Source organism: Tamandua tetradactyla, chromosome 4, assembly GCF_023851605.1.
Source record: "Tamandua tetradactyla isolate mTamTet1 chromosome 4, mTamTet1.pri, whole genome shotgun sequence".
Classification (NCBI taxonomy): domain Eukaryota; kingdom Metazoa; phylum Chordata; class Mammalia; order Pilosa; family Myrmecophagidae; genus Tamandua; species Tamandua tetradactyla.
In genome coordinates, this window is record NC_135330.1 from 114,004,533 (window position 1) to 114,010,686 (window position 6,154).

General features: G+C 45.7%; 1 non-coding gene across 1 annotated transcript; it reads left to right on the forward strand.

The window, feature by feature from the left end:
- The first annotated feature begins 5,864 nt into the window (after positions 1–5,864).
- TRNAE-UUC (transfer RNA glutamic acid (anticodon UUC)) lies at positions 5,865–5,936 on the forward strand. Its single transcript has one exon. It is a non-coding gene; the product is annotated as a tRNA-Glu (tRNA).
- Positions 5,937–6,154: the final 218 nt, after the last annotated feature.

Sequence of the window (6,154 nt, forward strand, 5' to 3'; positions counted from 1 at the left end):
CATTAGTATTTCCATCTACCCAATTTATTTTAGCCTTTGTCCCCACTGTTATTTGTTCATTTTTATCCATATATTTTACTCATCTATTCATACCCTAGATAAAAGGAGCATTAGTCACAAGGTTTTCACAATCACATAATCACATTGTAAAAGCTATATTGTTATCCAAATTTCTTCAAGAATCAAGGCTACTGAAACACAGCTCAACAGTTTCGGGTACTTCCCTCTAGCCACTCCAATACACCATAAACTAAAAAGGGAATATCTATATAATGCTTAAGAATAACTCCCAGGATAACCTCTCAACTCTGTTTGAAATCTCTCAGCCATTGACACTTTATTTTGTCTCATTTCTCTTCTACCCCTTTTGGTCAAGAAGATTTTCTCAATCCCATGATGCTGGGTCCCGGCTTATCCCTGGATTTCTGCCCCATATTGCCAGGGAGGTTTACACCCCCGGGAGTCATGTCCCATGTAGTGGGGAGGACAGTGAGTTCACCTGTCGAGTTGACTTAGAGAGAGAATGGCCACATCCGAGCAACAGAAGGGGTTCTCTTGGGGGTGACTCTTAAGCCTAATTTTAAGTAGATATAGCCTATCCTTTGCAGGAATAAGTATATAGGTGCCACGTCAACTCTTGTTTCCAGCCAGGTGGCATCCTCTACAAATTTTAAACTCAAGAGAGCAACATCAACTCTTTCTGGAATTTCCAGCCTGCCAGACTTCCCTACAGATTTCAGGCTTGCCAGCCCCCACAATTGCATGAGCCAATTTTTAAAAATAAATCTCTTTACTGTATGTATATATATATATATACCTGTTGTTCCTGATTCCCTGGAGAACTCTGAAGACAGAAACAGCATGGTTTCTGAAATTTTAGATACCTGATGGAGGTAAGGGAATATGTTCCCTTGGCCTGGAAAATTCACTCCTTGCCACACCAGTGCAAAGGCCCTGAGGTGGGAGCATATCTGGAGGATTTGAAGAATGTCCAGGATAGCAGCATGGCTGAAACCAAGTGAACAAGGGGTAATTAATAGGAGGGCCTGCTTAAAAACTGCTAGGTAAGTTTTCAAGATGCCACGCCATGGGGTACTTGGACTTGTCCAATACCTAAATGTGGTTCTCCAGAAAAATGAGAAAAGCACATCTCTACCCCAGGGCTGAGCCCTGGTCAAAGCAAACAGACAAGGGAGAGTATAATGATGGTCTGGCCGAGCTCTGCCTTTCTTGTGCTATCAGTTCAGATAACAAAGAAGTCTGGGGAAAATAAAAGAAACAGTGTGAGGTGGGGAAGTATATTAGGAGACAGTGGTGTGGTCTCTTGTTCCATGTTGTAGTTGCTCAAATATTGAAATTACAGCTCTAAGTTAGTTTGCTTTCTCACTTAGGTGTGAGGTGGAAATCTAGACTATTACTTTGGGATTGGGTGATTGATTTAGTAAATGAGTGAATGAACCAATCAATCAATCAATCAGTCAAATATTTACTGAGCATTGACAATGTGCCAGGAAGAAAACTAGCCAAAAAATGGTTCCCTCTTGCTAGCTGATTTAAGGGGAAAAGTAATTTTTATAAGGAGGGACCCCAAAGAAACAAAGATATTTTAAGAGCTTGATTCATTCTGTAGATAATTATGTATGCCAGGCACCGGGCTGTGTGCTGGAAACACCACGGGAAATAACACTCAGACTCTGCTGTCAGGAAGCTCACAGTCTACCAGGGAGAGAGAAACAGGGAAATATGTGGGGTGGGACTCAGAACAGTGCCTAACCCAGCTCTGAGAGTTCAAGGATGAAAAGAAGTTGGCCAGATTAGGGGCAGAAGTGAGGAGCAGAGTTATACAATCTAAACAAGCTCTGGGGACGCTCTGTCACCCCAAGAGCCTCCTTAGATCAGACCCAATTTTAGAAACTGAAACTAGTGTCAAGCGTTGCAGATGAAAGCTCCCGCCTGGTCAGCAGGGGCAGGTGCTGTTACCCAAAAGAGGGTTGAGATTAACTTTGTGCCCTAGGCTGGGTCCGTGCTGGCGAGAGGTCTCCTTCAGAAAGCAGAACTTAACCGGAGCTTATTTTTGAGGCCTTTGTAAGAAGGATAACCCCTGGGCCTACTGAAATGGAAACTGTTCTGAACCCTAAATGACTGGCAGGCATGGGCCTGAATCACAGCTCACATCACATTGGCTGTTCTAGATGCCCAGCAAGTACAATATGTTTAGGCCTTTTTTTCCCAGTATCAAATGGTGGGTAAAATGGGAGAGCAGCCCAGTGACAGCCAGCCATAAAAGCCTGGGAACAGGAATAGCTGTTCCTTGTGTCAACAAGAAGGCTGTTTTGTGTGCGTGGAATTAAAGAAATGCAGCTCGCTTACTGGTCTGGCTAAACTTCAAAAATGTGTGTTTGCTTCCCTCTCCCAGGAACATTGTGTTCATTCTGGTGGTTGAAAGGTGGCAGCTTTCACACAGAAGTGCAGCAGGAAGTATTTAAGCTAGATAAAAGGAAGGACAGCTTGGCATAATGATTGAGTGCAGGCATGGGTTCCCAGGAGGATTATGGAATCCGATTTTTATTCATGGCCTTTCCTATTAAATAATTTAAATAATAAGGGAGGCAAGGCCTATTACATCACCATGTTTTAGAGGCCCATGCTTTGGGACTTGAAGGAAATGGGAGTGACTTCTGAATAAGAAGCTATAAGGCAACTTCTTGGGGCTGAGCTGAGCTTGGGATTGGGGTCAGATGTGGACAGAAGAGTGTGCAGGGCTGTGCAGAGAGGGACAGAGCAAAAGAAGCAGGCCAGGAAAGTCTCTGGACACAGCAAGAGTGGGAAAGAACAAAAGGTGGGAAAGAGCAAGAGGGCGGATCCTAAATGGGGTATCTGTGAAGAGGGGCAAGGAGATCATATTTAGCAGACTATTTGGGACTGGGCTAAGGAGTACCTGGAAGACTTGGTCTCAGAATTCAGTTTTTATTCAACAGGTAACCAGAAGCCACTTTTGAAGGCTGTTGAGGCGGAAAGGGAAATGATGACCTTTGTGCTTCAGGAATCATAGAGTTTCAGAGATTGACGTGACCTTACTGTCTCGTAGTTGAGAGTCTCTCAAACTCTAGTGGTATCAGAATCACTTGGAGTGATTGTCAAAATTCAGAATCCCAGGCCCAACTCCCAGGAGTTCTCATTTGGAGGTGCTGGGTGTTAAACAAAATCCCAGGAGGTCCTGGCACCACTGGCCTAGACTCGCCCTGGGAGAACACTGATCCATCTGGCCCCCAAACCCCCTTACTTTACAGATGAAGGGGCTGAGAGTCAGAGAGGTCAACCGGTGTGGGATGGTGGGAAGAACAGAGGTTGCCGAGTTAGCCAGAAGGCACATGAGGGCTCTGCTGGTTGGAGCTGTTCAACAATGGAGAAATGACTTGACATCTCTGAGTTCCACCTCAGCCATAAACAAGGTGATAATAATATCTAATTTCTCTGGCTTACTGCAGGGCTTCCCAAAAGTGTATGGAGAGTACTCGGCAGAGAGCAGATGCACAGTAAATAAATGGGATCTTTTCCTGGTCAGTGCTCCGTGGGTGTCAGGAGGGTGACTGTGCCAGACCTCTGACTTGACCAGTACTCTTTTCACTATGCTATGATGCTCACAGGAATTGAGAGGGCTGGGTAAGGCTGTTCAAACACAAGGTATGTGCCATCACCAACAAAAGGACTTTGAAACCAGGCACCAGTCAATCACCAAAGTAGGTGTATGTGTCCCAGGGGACAGGGAAGTCTATCCTTCAAGATATGGTGGGGATATTTCTGAAAAAATTAGTTCAATGTCTATTTCTATCATTCTTTTAAAAATTCTCTTTTTATGTATATGGTATATCAGGGCAGAAGTATTTGCAAATATGTTATAAATAAATATACATACATTGGGGTTGTAATGTCAAAATTTATTTTTTAGATAGAGATAAACAATCAAACTCTGGAGCCTGCTGATGCTGAGACCATTAGCTAGGAAATTTTGATAAGGGCTCAGAGAAGACTGGCCAAACCGGGACACGCAAGTGAGATGAACGGACAGGGATAAGGAACTGAGGTAGTGCAGAGGACTCAGTAACTTCTGAAGATCCAGGAGGCGAACAGTGAATTGTCCTGTTTGTGTTTTATTGCTTAAAGTGGCCATAGGGCCCAAGTTCTCATTAGGTGCTAAGGGAAGAACCCAACAAAAGCAACGTAGCATTTTGGTTACATCTTAAGGATGGTGCTTGTTCAATGTACAGGTTGCAATGAGAAATTTTATCCTTATAACTGGTAAAATGCATGTTTTAGATTATCATCAAATGGAACTTCAAAATTGAAAAGTACAATGAAGTCTTTGGACGTTCAAATTGAGAACTACTGGCATAGGGTATTCTGCAGTCAGTGAGTTGGTTTTGTAGTTTTCTTTGATGCTCCAAAGCAGATGTCTGCAGAGGAAGATAGCTGATTAAAAATCAAGCAAGTAGAACTCTGTCCACAGATGCAAAAGACGGTAACAAAGAGCCACCTAATTTTGAATGGGACCTTCTCTTAAGTATGCTGTGTGGATTAAAAGAGCAAACATATTTGGAAGTGTCTAGCGCACATAAGAAGTTTGCAGCTAATGCTCACAGTTTTAAGAGCTAGGCTAAATTTCAGTCGTGTTGAATTACGGTCATTCCCATTGGCACTTCATCCGTGTTCATAAGCAGAAGGCAGAAGAGTTTCTATTTCAGTTCTTTTCCGTCCCTCCCCTCTTGTTGACCAATGTCACCTCTGAAGCCTTAGAGAGCCCCAGTTAGAGAGCGAATGAGAAAGTCCTTGGGGCAGGTGGGGAGTGGAGAGGCAGAAATGAGACCCAGGAGTCCACTGCTAGTAAAAACAACTTCTGTGAAGCTTAAGCCCCAAGGCGAGCAGGAGAGCATACATCTCCCCCACGGGCTCTCTCCAGTAACCGACCCATCGTGCTTTTCTGACCCAAACAGTATATTGCTACAGCACAAACTGCTCCCAATGAAATGCTTCGCATCGAGATCGGGCGTGCAAACCACAGGGTATTTCCCATCAATAATGAATAGCTTGCAGGCTTGCTCCACTGTTCAAAGCCACACTTACAAACCACCACCGTCTCCTTTCAGCCGCACAGACGCTGCCTTTAGCCCGTGAGTCAACAGAAGCTGGAATGTTCCAGGCCGTCTTCATTCCCACGTCCCTTTCTTTTGAGGAAAGACAAAACTTTCTGGGGAGTAGGGTGGGGCCGGGGCCCAGCCGTAAACAGGGCAGGGAGGAGAGGGGCAGGTTAGGTTATGGACACGGCTGCACTGGGGGCACCAATTCCGTTAAAGGACGGAGTGCTGAGCCTTAACCGAGCAGGGGGAGCATGCCAGGGGCGCTTTGCCTTTAGGGCGCTTTGGGTGTGCGCTGGAGAAAGGCTGGGTGTGCCGGCTGAGGTCTGCCACGCGACCAGGAGTCGGAGGAAGGAGCTCCGATTCCATTTTGGGCTCTGCGGTGGCGGTTTTACGGCTTCACAAGGCAGTGGTTCCTTATTAACCAGTCTGTAAAATCCCAACCGCCCGCCCTTTGGTACTCTGTAGGCGTCCTTCTGAGGAATTATTGATTATGGATCCTTCCACCTAGGGCTCACCAGGGTATTCATGGTACCTAGAACCTGTAGATTGGATGAGACCCTTAAAAGGAACGAGCAGAAGGAATAAAGAAAGATGGATGGGAGCACCGGCCGGAAAGGGTTAAGAGGCCGGGGAACCGCACAGGCGCAGAAGCAACTCTGACGCGAACAGGCGGGCGGAAGTGAGTAATAACGACTCAACTAGACTCACAGCGGCCCATTACTTGTCGTCTCCCACATGGTCTAGCGGTTAGGATTCCTGGTTTTCACCCAGGCGGCCCGGGTTCGACTCCCGGTGTGGGAACGTCGGATCTCTTTTGAGGAAATTACATATTTCTCAAGAAGGAAGGAAAACGCTGGGGTGTTCAGAAAATGGTATAACCCCTGTTACTGTTTCAAAGCAGCCCGGGAAGATCCGCGAGCGCATAAAAGGGTCTAGTTTAGTTCAACCAGGCAGCAGCAGGAGGAGGAGGAAGAGGAGGAGGAGAAAGGGAGGAAATAACTTTTAACAATGGGAAGCTG